The sequence below is a fragment of the Phocoena phocoena genome, chromosome 10, assembly GCF_963924675.1.
Source record: "Phocoena phocoena chromosome 10, mPhoPho1.1, whole genome shotgun sequence".
Lineage (NCBI taxonomy): Eukaryota > Metazoa > Chordata > Mammalia > Artiodactyla > Phocoenidae > Phocoena > Phocoena phocoena.
Genome location: NC_089228.1, coordinates 71028295 through 71042747, shown reverse-complemented (window position 1 = coordinate 71042747; position 14453 = coordinate 71028295).

Sequence of the window (14453 nt, the reverse complement as noted above, 5' to 3'; positions counted from 1 at the left end):
GTGTACAGGGATGTATGCTTGTGCCGTACTCTGGCAGCCAGGGAGTCAGGCCCCTCCCCCATAGCTCTGCAAACCTTCCAGTCTTCTTCTTTGACCTCAGCTGTGTGCCGAGGGGATTTAAAGAGCTCTAAGACATGCTCCTACCCTCAAGATGCTGAAGAACAGTTGTGACTTGTTAATATCATCGTCATTAACTTACTGACCATGTCCCATGGCAAGGCATTGTACTAAAGGCACGCTGGATTATTTAACTTCATCTTGTTAGTAATCCTAGGGAGGGGGTTTTCTCGTCCCCATTTTACAGTTGAGGAAATAGAGGCCCAAATAGGTAATAGTAAACTGCTCACGGTTGCACGGCTAGAAATGAGCGAAACTGGGCTTTGATCCCTGTTCTTTCTGATTCTGAGCCCTTTAGAAAGGCACAGCCCTAGGGCTGGAAGTAACCAGCCCCACATCTTACACAGGAGTGTGTGACTCTGTACCACCAATGGCACGTGATGTTTGGAAATTCTAAGCAGGAAGATTGCAGCAGGCTCGGGTGGGCAGGAAGCACGTCATGCCTTGAGGTAGTTTATTAAAGAGCTTGGAGCTGGCTTCCTTATTTCCCCACCTCCAGGGTCAGCAAAGTTTTCCTCCTCACCCTCTCCAACATGAGCCCATCCTAGGAATTCACATTTCTTCTGTGATAGAAGAAGGTGGTCCAGCCAGTTCCCAGCACCTACGGAAGGAGTCTCCAACCAATAAGCTGTTTTCCCACCCAGGGGGGGTGCCCCATCATATGTGACATGACTGTCATGCCATGATTGAGCAGAAATGACCTCTATGCCCTCTCTGTCCCCCTCCCAGAACTGATGGAGCAGAGATAAGGCCCACGAGTCTGACTGGCTCTGCAGGCTGTGTCTGGGGGACAAAGCTTCTGTGTCTGTTAGCATAGGAATTCTCCAGGGGCTGTCAAATCAAAGGGATTTTCTCTCCACAGCTGCATTTGTGTGCTTTGCTTTTATCCAAAGAGCATCCAGGGCTGGCTGCCGCTGGTCAGACACTGCATGGACGTTTCAAGGGCAGCTGCCACAGTCACCAAAGTGACCTTCTAAACTGAAGAGCCACGGACTGCACAGGGAGGTGGGGGGAGGGCAGCTGGTGGGGGTCAGGGGCTCAGAGGTCCAGAGACAAGCTCAAGGTCACAGAGTAAATCAGCAGAAGCGAACCCCCAAATCCGCCTTTCTGGGTCCCCAGGGCAGACCTTGCTCCTCAGAGCTCCTGCTGGCCTCCACACTTGCCCTCCCTGGGTGTGACTTCAGCCCAGAAAGCCTGAGAGCAGGACGGGGGAGCAGGGGGACTCCCCTGTGACAGTGGATGTGTCCAGTACTGATCACCTAGGCTTGCTGAGTGCTCACTAGGTGCCCAGCGCTGGGCAAAGTGAATGCTCTCTCTTAGTCCACACGACAACTTCGTGGGTAGATTACTGACATCATCTCCATTTTACAGATGTGGAAATTGAGGCTTAGAAAGATAGGTTGATTTGCTCACGACGACCCGGCTAGTAAGCGGCAGGACCTATATTGGGAATGTGAGGAGTAGAGGGTGCGTGTGGGAAGGGTAGCTCAGGTTTCATCCAGAAAGTATTTCTGGGGCAGCAACTGTGTGCCAGGCAGCCCACTGACCCACTGGGGACACAGCAGTGAACAAGACAGATGGGGTCCCAGCCTCGTGGTGTCCACAGTTTAATGGGCGGTTGAGTGTGTCTCCCACGAGATCCACGTGCATTTTGTCCAGCTCCGAGTTCCCACAGCACTGGTTCTGCGCTCGGCTGCAAGACAGGCTGACCTGGGGAGTTCCTGGAATCAGCAATGCCAAGACCTCACTCCAGACCCATGGAACCCGACCTCTGGGGAGGAGTCTGGGCGTCTGTATGTTCCACAAACTCTCTGGGTGATAGTAACTGACCACAGGTGAAGGACCGCTGCTGGACAGCAACTATGACAGCACTTGGACAAAGCCAGCCAGCAACACGTGTCTTAAAGGAAAGAATTTGGGGAGAGTGGTGACCATCAAGAGTCCACCTTTGGAGGAGCAGTGCCTCCTCGGGGGGGGGGGCGGGGCAGGAGAGTGGAAGGCAGAAAGCACTGCTGGGGAAACCCTAGACACACGCCCTCAAGGCTGACCCAGATGACAGAATAGTGGTGGTAGAATGACAGGTTAATATGAATTATCTCAAGGTTCCTGGCTGTCATCTGTCTGGCAAGATTTTATTTATTTATTCCGATTTCTAAAGAGGGGCTTTTTGCTAGAGTGCCTTGAGATTTAGGTGTAAAATTTAAAGCACTAATTAAAATACATAAAACATGGCATGGAGCAATTAGAGTGGCAGGAAGTGGCACGGAGAAACCACATTAGCCCTGTTTGGGAGTGGGAAGAGCCCAATTTCCTGGGCAGTAGATGCCTTGCACCAAATATTGAAGGTCAAGAGTAAAGGGGCAGTGGGTGTCAGAGCCCTCACCCCGCCCCCTGCCTCCAAGCTGGATGTTAATAGACGGTCTATTACCACATGGAGCCCCCGTCTGAGGGGAAACACAGCCCTGCCTTCAGGGAACCCCAGTCTAAGGGTATTACTGAACCAAACTTGGGTCTGCGTGAGGCTCCACGCAGGGATTGAAGGCTCTAGGACACCTCCAATAACAGTAAAGTGAGAATAATAATACCTACTGGAGCAGACATTAGCAGCTGATATCGCTTGAGCACTTCCCACGTGCCATGTGCTACGTGCTTCACATCACAGTAACCCTGTACTGCTGACGCTACCATTATCCTCTTTTTAAGATGAGGAAACTAAGACTTAGGGAGATTTTTTGCGGGGGGGAACACTTTCCAAGGTCACCAGCCAGTGAGTACCATGGCTGGCAAGTGGCAACTCAGAGGTGTGTGTACACTGAGCTTTTATGGGGAACTTTTCCAAGGAGGCTGGTTTGCAGAGGGGTGGGGGCGGAGCAGATGGACAGAGAGAGACCAAGAGATGAGAAAGAGAAAGGTGTCTGGATGCCTTTCCAGGCCCCTTGAGACCACCCCTCTCTACCTGCAAGGATTATCCAAGCTCTTCAGCTGTGTCTTTGTAATAAAACCCCTCTACTTAAGCTAACTTGGTGGGTTTCTGATCCTTACAGTGAATTATTCCTTAAAATACTTGCCCTGACTTCCCTGTAAAGTTTTTAGGATCAAATCAGATCATGTATTTGAAAGGGCTCAGTGACCTGGAAGGAACTGCAGCAATTAGGAAATATCTGGAAAACAGTTCTAAGCTTAAATATAATCAATGGATTACTGCGAGGCGAACTCAGAGGCAGGAGGACTTACTGAGGGGAGAGTTTAATTAAAGGAGCTCTGCAGAGGCAGTGGTTGTACACAGAGATTTGCGGAAGGTATATGATCTGGACGGCAAGAGAGAGAAGGAAGACCCTTCAGGCAGGGGAAACGGCATGAATAACTGTGTGAAGAAGGTGTGCGTATGGGGGTTGGGGGTATGGTGGGACGGCAAGGGGGCTACTGTGGCTGCTGTGTAGCAGGGATAGATTGGGGAACTCCTGTGAGTGGATGTCTTCTGTATAGGCTGGGCACTAGGAAGCCTTTGAAGGTTAAAGACAAAAGGAGTCTGATGGGTTGGTTGGAGGTGGGAAGGGAGAGACTAATAAAGGAGCCAGTGTAGTTTCGGGGAGTCTGGAAAAGCATCCAGAAAGAGAGCTTTCCTGAAGGGAGAGTAACCAGGATTAAGTCATAGGTTGGACATGAGTCACTCATTCATTCACTCAACAAGTTTTGATGAGCACCTACTATGCTGACACTGTTCCAAGCAGAGGTGATTTGGCGGGAATGAAAAAGGTGTGGCTCCTACCTTCCTGCAGCCTGCAGTGAATACAACAATGGAGGTGCAACAGGGAAGGCTTCCCAGAGAAAGTGAGGCTTTCCCTGAGCTGCAAACCCTGAGTAGTTTTCTAGGGGAAGAGTAAGTGGAGAGACACTCCAAGTTGTGAGAACAAAGGCCCCGAAGTGGTTGGAACACAGAGAGAGCAAGGGTTGGGGAGCGCCTTGGTGAGGGAAGGGGCTGGGAAGGCAGGTGAGGCCTCCCGGGCCATATGAAAGATTTTGGTCTTTATCCTAAAAGCAGTAGGAAGCCACGGGAGCCTGTGAGCAGGGAGGAACATGATTGGATTTGTGATTTTTGAAGTTCTCTCTGCGTGAAATGTGGGAAACAGATAGGAGGGGATCAAAAGAGAATTCTGGGAAGCTGGTAAAGAGGCTTTGGCTGTAAGCATTGGAGACCAACCCTGATTATCTCAGGCACAAACAGGCTGATTGGAACTAGCTAGGGGACTCACAGAATCGAGGAGAGGCTCTGGGGACCTTGGTGATGGGTTTGGGTTTAAGCCCCCAAGAGTCTATTTCCCCTTCTCGTCCTTCCTCAGGGCTTTCACACGCAGGGGACGTGGCTGACAGCTGGTTGGGGATCAAATCTTTACATTTACTACCACGAAAGAGAGAAAATTCAGGAAAGGCTCTGGTTGGGTGACTTGCGTGCATCGGGGTCTAATTGCTGTGACTTGGAGACGCACTGGGGCAGGAGTCCTGGGGTTGACAGCCCTCCACAGCAGGTGGAGTCTGGGAAGAGCAAACCCCTAAAGGAAGTGGTGAAGGACAGAGGGATCTGCTACCAGAAAATGGCAGAACGGAGGTGGTACGGACTGAGGGGGAAATAGATGCTCACTGCAGAGGCTACCGCCATTATCTCGATGCGGAAAAGCCCCAAGAATAGTTTTATCTTTGAAGGCGGATGGGAAGTAAAGGAAGGCAACTTGGAATTTTTAAGTTACCATGTGCCAAATAGGTCATTTTCCTTGTCTTCTCAAGAGCCCCGTGATCTAAGACATTTCACAGATGAGAAAACTGAGGCTCGAGAGAGGTAGGGCTGCTTGCCTGAGATCGCACAGGCGTTTGGTGACAGAGCTGAGATGATCCCAGGACTTTTGGAGTTGATCCACCCATACTTTCTTATATCCCATGTGTAGTCTTCCTGGGAAGTGAGTTTGGGAGAAGAAGATAACATTGGGCGTCAACCCTGACTTTTTAATCATGGGGAGGCCAACCAAAGAGATCAGCTTTGGAGACAGCTTGAAATCCGGGCTGCCAGAGAAAGCGAGGGGTTAAGGCCAGATGTGGAGGTGAGAGGGCATCCCTGCAGACCCCAAGGCACGTGGGTCCCCCTTTAACGTGGGTGTCTGTGGGCCTTCTCCCTCAGTTCTCTTCCCTTCCCTCCTGGAGGTGCATACCTGACTGGTCCGTTCTTTGCTGATTTCTAATTAACAAAGAGCCAATTGTTTGATTTACTTTTTCAAATTCATATTTTAGGAAAGGAAGCAGACGACTTTGCACGGGCTTGTCTGATTGCTGGATTAGCAGGTGCCTTCCAATTTCTTAATCCTTATTTAATTTCTAGATCAACCTGGTTCAGCCCGACACAGCCCGCACCTAGGAAATTCAGGAGAAAAGCTGTGTTTTCAGGAGTTAAGAACTGGCATTGTATTTATTCTTCAATGTGACCGTATGGTGCCTGCATCTGTAATGAGAGGGACAGGCTCACAAAAAAGTGAGCTTCCAAGTACAGAACTCAAAAAGCAGAGTCTGAATCTTGGGAGTAATGCCTTGGAGAGATGGAGCGGGGCATGGGCTCAGGAATGGAGCCAGGATGAGAGTGAGTGGATTAAGTGCCCCGAGACCTGGGAGCCCCAAGTTGAAGCAGAAACTCACATCACGTCCAGGGTCCAGGCAGCAAACAAATGTCACATTCAAATTGGGTAATGAAGAGAGGTTAGTAAAGGGTCCATTTAGAGGTGAGCGCAGGGTGCAGAGAAATCACAAGGCATGATGCGGTATCCGGGGCTAGTGACAGCAGGGCCCTCGCCACTCCTAGATCTGAAGGGTCAGCGGGCGGTCACAGTCACCGGGACCCAGAGGCAGAGCTAGCTGTGTGGAGAAGATGGCCCGACAGGAACGGTGACCCCACTGGTGGAGCCTAGGGAATGAGTAGCCCGATCTCATTTTCTCCCTCCCCTGATGTCTTGCTGGTGTTCATCACTGACCAGACCCAACTGGAAGCCAGAGGCGGGGTGGGGGGGCATTGAAGGGTCCCACATAGAGCAGCCTCTTGGGGTGCAGACAGGGGAGGTAGGTGGGGAGCAGAAACAGAGGGGCAGCAGAAGATGTCCAGCACGGCTGTGTGCCGTCACCCTCTTGGCCTCTCTTTGTCTACACTTGGCTCTAGGCTGTGAGGAGAAATGGAAGGGCGGGGTGAACAGCAACACCAGCCCCAGTCTCTGCTGTCTGAGCCTGGCCTCCCTGTTTCCTGCCCTTTCCTGGTCAGCCACGTCTTCATGGCCTTTCCTTCTTTCCTTACCTTCATCAAAGCTTATTTGTGTCTTGGGGCTTATTAAGTAAGCGGAACTAGTCTGACAGATCGAACCTGGTTTAAATGTGTTTCCCCTTCACGTTCATACAGAGAAGAAGCAACGCGCAGCCTCTCAGACCTGCCTCAGACCTCAGAGGAGTTTGGACGAAACTCCTCTGAGGATGTGGAGAATCCAATGTTTCAGGTGTACCAGGCCTGCCCCATCTTGGTTCTCATCTTTTCCGGGATCTGGACGTGCTACTCCCTCACTCTTGACTCTTTCACAGTTTACTGCATTCTTGTCCTTCCCTGCCCCTTTCTTCCACGAAGCCTTCCCTGATTACCCCACCTGCGTCATTTGCCTCTGCTCTGCAGCCCCTCATCATTCACAGGTTCAGGTTGTTCCCAGATGTGGCTCCGGCAGTGTGGGCTCTAGGTCCCCAGGACCGTGATCGCTCCCAAGGACAGTCTCTTGGGAATCTCCCCCAGCTCTCCCTCTACTACCTGTACCGGCTCAGCCAACGTCTCTGGGAAACGTGTGTAGTTGGGGGAAGGCAGGATGCTCTGTAGAATCGTCTACCCAGACTCCAGAGAAACACCGCTGAGAGGTAAAGTGTAATGTATACCCATGGCTCCGGGAACAGAGAGAGAGCACTGAACCAGGGGCCTGTCCTTCAGATTTTGGAAACTGAGGTTGTTAGACTTGGAAAGAAGCAAAGAAATCACCTAGCCCCATGCTTTGCACTAATTTTTAGCTACAGTATCTTTTATTTACCAGAAACATAACCTTTTATTTCCCACAAACCTTCCAATAGATAACAGATAAACAGCAGCTGCTTTGGTTGAAGAGGTGTAGGGATTGGGGCTCCACTCACAGAGCCTTGGATGGTCCGGAGGCCCGAGAATCAAGGACTCCACATGACACAGGACAAAACCCTGAGCTTATCCAACCCCGTGTGAACACTGAGGCTGCAGAGGGGGTGCGTCGTTTGAGCCGGTTCCTGGCGAAGGAGAGGCTGGCCTTCCCAGGCTGGTGTCCTTTCCCTCTCAACGTCCTCACAAGTCACTGCCTCAGGGTCAAGATTGTCTCCCTCAGTCATTATTGGCTGGCCCTCTTCCCTGCCCATCAGACATGCCCCAAGAAGCCAGGTCTGTGGGGTGCAGAGCACAGCCCGTGAAGCTGGGCCAGGCTGGTGGGCAGTGCTGGATATCTGGCATCTCTTGACTTACCCCAGCCCATTAGACCCCCAATTGCCAAGCAATCCAGTTGCCAGGTGTCCCAGGGCTTTGGGGTCACAAAGGGCCTGGACCAGCTCCTCTCCTGTCCTTAGATGGGCACCTTCTTCCCTCCCTCCTCCCAGGAGCTTCGTGGTGACCTGGCTGCTTGCTTGGGTCCCTCTGCTCTCCCGCTACTCCTGTGTGAAGTTCCATTAGCATGCGGGGCCCGTGCTGGCTGGCTCCTTATATTATGTGCACAGGTTAAGTATTCCTGATAAGGCTTCTCAAATCAGATGGCTGAAATGAACTTAATTAGAACTCAGAATACTCGAGGTAGAGATAAAAGGCAGCGCATCCAGGTCTCTGAAGCAACAAACTGGGGGTGGGGAAAGGAGCATGGGAGAGAAAAAAGGAGCAGGCACGATGAAACCCTTTCTTGCTCAGAAAAGGAGGAGACCGGAGCTGCGCTGTGCTCTTCACACAACCTTCTTCCCTCAGCAGGCTCGGCCTCAGACCGGCTCCCTACAACGTGGGTGTAGAGTCCATACCTGGGGCACAAGCAGCCCAGGTGTGAGGGGAGGGGCGGGGCTGCATGGCAGGAGGAGGAAAGGGGATTGGATCTTTATTAAAATTCGGAAGGACCAACAATCTCCGTCTCCTTTCAGTGCTCATGATTTCCTCCGGTTTGGGGGAGGGAGCGCGGTCACTAGACACGGCGGACTTACATGGGGATGAGAGGGTGGGACAAGGAATTCTCTTGAATTCTTTCAGATTCTCAAGTTAGGTCTATCCTGTCACCCTCTGACCCCTACGCTTCCTGGAGCCCGAGTCCCCTGTATTTGCACGTTTAGTGGGCACAGCTGAGGACACCCTGCCATTCCCACTCGAGCAGGGGTGGTTGGTTGCTGTGTGTGCCACGGCTCCAGTGTGGGGCAGGCTGGAAGCATCTGGAAGGGAAGGGCAGAGGCAGCTTGCGGTCTATGACCCATGAAATCTGGGGGATTAACTCCTCGGCTTCCTTGCCCCTCGGTGGAACGACCCACAGGTGTGTTGACTCAGAGCCCAAGGGGTCCCCAGTGGCTGAGCCCCAGCTTCACACAGTGGCACCTACTCAACAGCACACCCTGAATCAGCTGCCTCCCTGCCCTAGTGCTTCTGGGATCATGACCCACATTAACCACTTGCATTCAAATCCTTGTTCCAGAATTTTCTTTGGAAGACCCAGTCAACGATGCTTAGGATAAACTATCTTCGAAGATTGAAATGCTGTAATTATCTCTCCCTCTTCCTTTTTCCCTTCAGCCTGTGCTGGAAAGTCAGGGCTCCTTCATCCCCCCGTCTACACCCTGACCTGGGATGAGCATCTTGGGGCATCTTCTCCTGCCGCTAGCTGTCAGCTCGTCACCAACTCACCCTGCTTGTCTTTCCCCTTTAGCTTTCATCCATAGACTGGGAAATGGCCTCAACTCATGTCCACTTGTCCACACAACGCACAGCACTGGGAGTGAGGGTCTATGTGTCTGCAGGAGTATGTCTGTCCCTTACCCCTCACTCCCGCCTTCCGCCTGCAGCCCAGAGCCCTGCCTCAGAGAGCCCCAGTCTCACTGATCTGCCTGTCCCTTAGAGTCTTTACCCACTTTGTTCTCTGATGTGGTTAAAGGTATAGTTTGTCTATACCTCTAACCACACCCGAGGTTGACTCGAATTGGCATTCATTTTGTAGTTTATGCCAGGCCTGGGCCCCTTTGCCCTCAGATCCCTTTCTCTCTCTTCCCCTGCTCTGCGCTATAGGGTGGGCTCACGGCTGCAGACTGTGTTTCTCAGGCTCCCCTGTCAGCTTGGCTGGCTTCTGGGTTCACCAGTAGGAGGCCCTTGTGGGGACTGGAGGGCAGCAGGAAGGGAGAAGCCAGAGTGTCTCTCCTGCTTGGGTGGTTTCCATCGGGGTCTGCCTTTCCTCAGGTTCTAGCTCCCTCTCAATAGGCTACTGACGTTCCTGGTGGCTCCGCCCCTAGGGTCTGGCTCCACCGCCTTCTCCTCCATCTCCAGCCCTCCTGACTTCTTGCTGTCACTAGTTTCTGGGTTGTCTTTCTCCCATCAGCTTCCGGGCTCCCTCCCTCATCTGAGCAACCAACTTCCTGCATTAAATGCCCTCTGGTTCAGATTCTGAGTGGTTTCTGTTTACCAAATTGGGCCTGACTGATTCCCATCCCCTTGCCATAAAACCCCCTTGGGTGCAGATCTGTAAAACGGGGGTAAATATTGGAACGCATCTCAAAGAGTGAGTTGGGGGATTATATGAGTCATACATGTAAAGAGCAGAGCGCCACCTGGCACATGGTAGGTGTTCAATAATGTTCTCTACGCATAGATATTATTATTATTAGTGAACTGTGACTTGTCCTGTTTAAACTGTGTGTGTGTGTGTGTGTGTGTGTGTGTGTGTGTGTGTACAGTGGGGAGAGGACATTCATTTCTGTGTGTACCCCTTCATGAAAATACGTGTCTGCAGGTGACCACACCAGGCCTCAGAACCCATGTAGCATGTTCTCATTGAAAATGCCTCTGGTCACCTCACTATCCGCTTGTACAACCACCTTGACCTTTGAAAGCTTGTAAAATCAATGAGCATGGAGGGGTCTGTGGGCAGATGGTGGGTGCCAGCCTCAGCTCACCGGGGTTGGCACATCAGGGACGCAGCTTGTGAAGCAGGAAGGGCAAGGCCCTCTGCAGGCTGGAGGGACAGGGAGAGGACTGTGGGCCAGGCAGGACCTTTTGCCAGGCTCAGCATAAGTTACCATGTGGGACCAAACCTCCCGGCCCCTCAGCATCAGCATCCCTGGGCCAGGCCTGGTGGGCACCATTCAGGGGACTGAGTCTGCGGATCTTGGCAAGGGGCCTCCAGCTCCTCAGTGACCTGTGGAAACATGTAGAATTTAGAGGTCATGGGCATTAGAGGCCCATTTCCATCATAGGACAGAGGAGGAAACTATAGCTCAGAGTGGAGGAGTTACTTCCCCAAAGTCTCAGAGCTAGAGTTAGAACCCAGATCTCACGATTCCATTCTTTGGGCAGGAACAGCCTCCTCCAATTTTCCAATAAAAATGGATGTCTCAGTAAGGACAACCATCCTTTACCTTTTCAGGGCTTTACAGTTTATAACACCTATCTAATTTGTGAGGGGGCTACTATTTTTCAAATATGAAATCAATGTGTTTTAATTTCCTCACTAAATTACATTCTCACGCAGGCTTCCTCCTCCGAGGCTGAGCTGTGAGTCTGTCATCCCCATAAAGGAGAGGGAGGGTGGGTTTGCTTTGAACAAGACTCCATGGTCTCCAGGGCTCTGGAGAATCTAGTGGGCTTTGTATCGTGGCTCACGCACTGTGACCCTGGGCAGATAACTTCTCTATGCTGGGCCCTTTTCATCTGCACCCAGGGGCTGTACCAGTGCCTCCTTCATAGATCAACTGTGAGGTAGACAGGGTCTGGTGCAGAGTACGTGCACACATTAACATGTCAGCAAGCCTGGAGGACACAGCCAGAGGGCTTTACACAGGGGGTGCCCATCAGACAGCACAGGGAGCCCATTCATTCCTGTCCTGGGGTTTTCTGGGGGACAAAGGAGCTGGAGATGGGTGGATGGGCAATAAGACCCACATCTGATCTTTCTCCAGGCTGAATTCCCCAAGGAGAGAAGCATGCAGTTAAGTGGCAGAGGTATCGAGAGCAGAGGGGATTCTGCTTCCCTTCTCATTTGGGACTTGAGAAGGTCATCACCTCCCAGGCTGTTCCTGTCCTGATGACCAGTGGCTGCACTGTGGTCAACCAGGTGCCGTGGAGGGAGGGCATGAGTTTGGGTCTCCAAGCACGCCCTGGTTCCTCTGTGCCTGAGGTGGAGCCCAGATGCTTCTGCTTGCCCTGAAGTCATACGAGTCTGATTGGGGAGTTTCTCAGAGGGTTCAGAGAAAGCTGCAGGGCAGGACCTCAGAGGGTCCTCAGTACCATCAAGAGGCAAAATGGGACCAGGTCTATTCGGAATGCTAGGACAGCCCAGCCCTGATGGAGGCAAGAACGAGCAGAAGGAGAACAGCCTCGCCCATCGGCAGGAGAGGGCCTGCTGAGCACTTAGGGTAGAACACACCATCCCATCTTGCTGGGCACCAACCCTCGCAGCCGAGGACTGGCTCCAGGCCAGATGTGCCCTTCTCTCCCAGCACCGTGCAGGCCTCTGCCCACCCACGTAAGTGCCATCCTGGAGGGCAGATAGAGAACTGAGAAATCAGCACTTTGTCCACAAGAAACAGGGTGCCTCCTTTAAAAGACTGTTTCAATTATTGAATCGGACCTAGATTACTACATTGGGCTAAAACTTAGTTTCTCCCCTTCCTCTTCACCCACAGACCGGGAGCATGGGGGAGAGCTCCAATCAGCTGATAGAAAATAAAGAAAAGGTGGGGGGTTCTCGCACATCTGAGCACACTGTGAGTACGACCTTGCCACATGCATATTATCTTGTCTGATTCCCCATTTGTGCTGGAGAATGGCCATCACTGGGGTCAGCTTAGAGTGGCCATACAGTCTGGAATGGCAGAGGCCATCACGTGCCCAGAATCATCTTTATTATTGCCATTTCCACTGCCAGAGGCTCCGGAAGCCTTTGGTTCCTCCTGCCAGCACGTCCCTCCGTGCTGGGTTCTCAGCTGGGCTGAGTTTGGAGAGTAACGGAAGGTAGATGCAGCATAACTGGGGGAAACAGCTCAGGCTTTGGAACCACCCAGAACGGACCTGGGTTGAAATCCAGCCTTACTATTTACCAGCCATATGACCCTGGGGAAGCAACCTGGACTCTCTCAACTATAAAATGGAGACAATAATAACATCAAGTTTGCAGCCTGGATGTGAGAATTAGGGGTGTAGGTAGAGCACTAACGCCATGCCCTGGACATAATAGGTGCTCAATAAATAGTAGCAAATTTAAGAATGAATGAATGAATGAATGAACGGCTACTTGCAGAGATAAGCATACATGCATGTGTTCTACGCAGAATGGCAGTATAATGTAGCATCTAAGAGTTAGAGTTAAAGCCAGATGGCCCAGGTTCAAATCCTGCCTTGGTCACTTACTTGCTATATAGTTATGGAAATTTTACTGAACCTCCCTAGACCTCGGCTCCTTCATGTGTACAATGGGAAGGAGGAGAATGACACCCATCGAATGGAGTTGCTATGGATTAAATGAGTTAATGTATACAAGCCTCTTACAGCAGCAGTACCTGGCACGAAGTAAGTGCTGGATAAAACTCACCGTTATGGTGATGACGATGTACTAATGGATGCCACTCCACCCCGTCCCTATGCCCAGCACTGCTCTAGGCCCTGGGGAGGATATATGAGAAGCATAAGACATGACATCTGCCCGCAAAGAGCTTGAGAGGAGGCCATATACGCATCCTAAAGGCAGCAACTCAGGCCTGCATACGGGCAAGAGTGACCGAAAGTTAGCAAGGCCCGCTGGGAGTGCTGACAGCACACGCCACGGTGGGCAGAGGAGCCGGCAGAGCGAGGCTGGAAGCACTGAGTGACGCTGCCAGGCACGTGAGGCCTAAGTGCGCTTGAGGGACGCGCCTGGTGTGCCAGTCAGTCTTCACCCAGCCAGTGTCTCATCACTGTTTGCCACCACAGAGGCATCTAAGAGTTAAGCCAGTGACGGTGTAAGAGACAAGGGCTGCCTGGGAGTCCAGAAACCCGGGGCCTTTTTCTCTGCTTCATCTTTCAAAGAACAGAAGACTTGGGGCAATCACTTGCCTCTCTGAGGCTCAGTTTCCTTAAACATAAAATGGGGATAGGGGGGCTTCCCTGGTGGCGCAGTGGTTGAGAGTCCGCCTGCCGATGCAGGGGACACGGGCTCGTGCCCCGGTCCGGGAAGACCCCACATGATGGGCCTGTGAGCCATGGCCGCTGAGCCTGCGCGTCCAGAGCCTGTGCTCCGCAACGGGAGGGGCCACAACAGTGAGAGGCCCACGTACCGAAAAAAAAAATGGGAATAGGGACTTCCCTGGCTGTCCAGTGGTTAGGACTCCGCGCTTCTACTGCAGGGGGCCTGGGTTTGATCCCTGATCGGGGAACTAAGATCCCACATGCCACGTGGTGCAGTCAATAAAAAAGGGAATAATAGCACCTGTCCTTTCAGCTTCATAGGGTTGGAGCCAGGCTAAAACAAACTAAGAGGGAAGGACCCAAGAGGTTGCTACACTCTTGGCATGGTTTAGCCAGTGTATTAACCGCCAGTCCTTAGAACCATTGGGAGAACTCAGGGTAGACTCTCTGAAGGAGAAACTAGGGTTCTTTCACCCCTGCCTTGGGGAGGAGACAGTCATATCATCACACAGGGTTGGAGGTCTCCTATACTTTTGAGTTTTAACTTCCCCAAAGCCTTGACATTAACCGTGGGGCAAGTAGCTGGTATCTGTATCTTTCCTCCACCTCAGCTGTCTGCCCCCCAGTGTCAGGGCTGGTGAGGACAGAAACACCAAGCTTGAAGCTCCTTAGGGGAAAAAGATACCGGAATCCAACCAGGCTTGTTTGTTGCGTGGTGAACTTTCTTCTTTGACCCCACGAGACACTGGCCTAGGGGGTCCTGGTCCCATCTGCTCCCCCCTCCTCATGCCCATCAAACTCTGCTCACCACCTCCACCCCATTTTCCACTCTGCCCATCCCTCAACCCAGAAATCAAACTTAATCACCTTCCATCCGGCTTCTGCACTGCAATAAATAGTTACGGAATGCTCCCGAGGAGGAAAA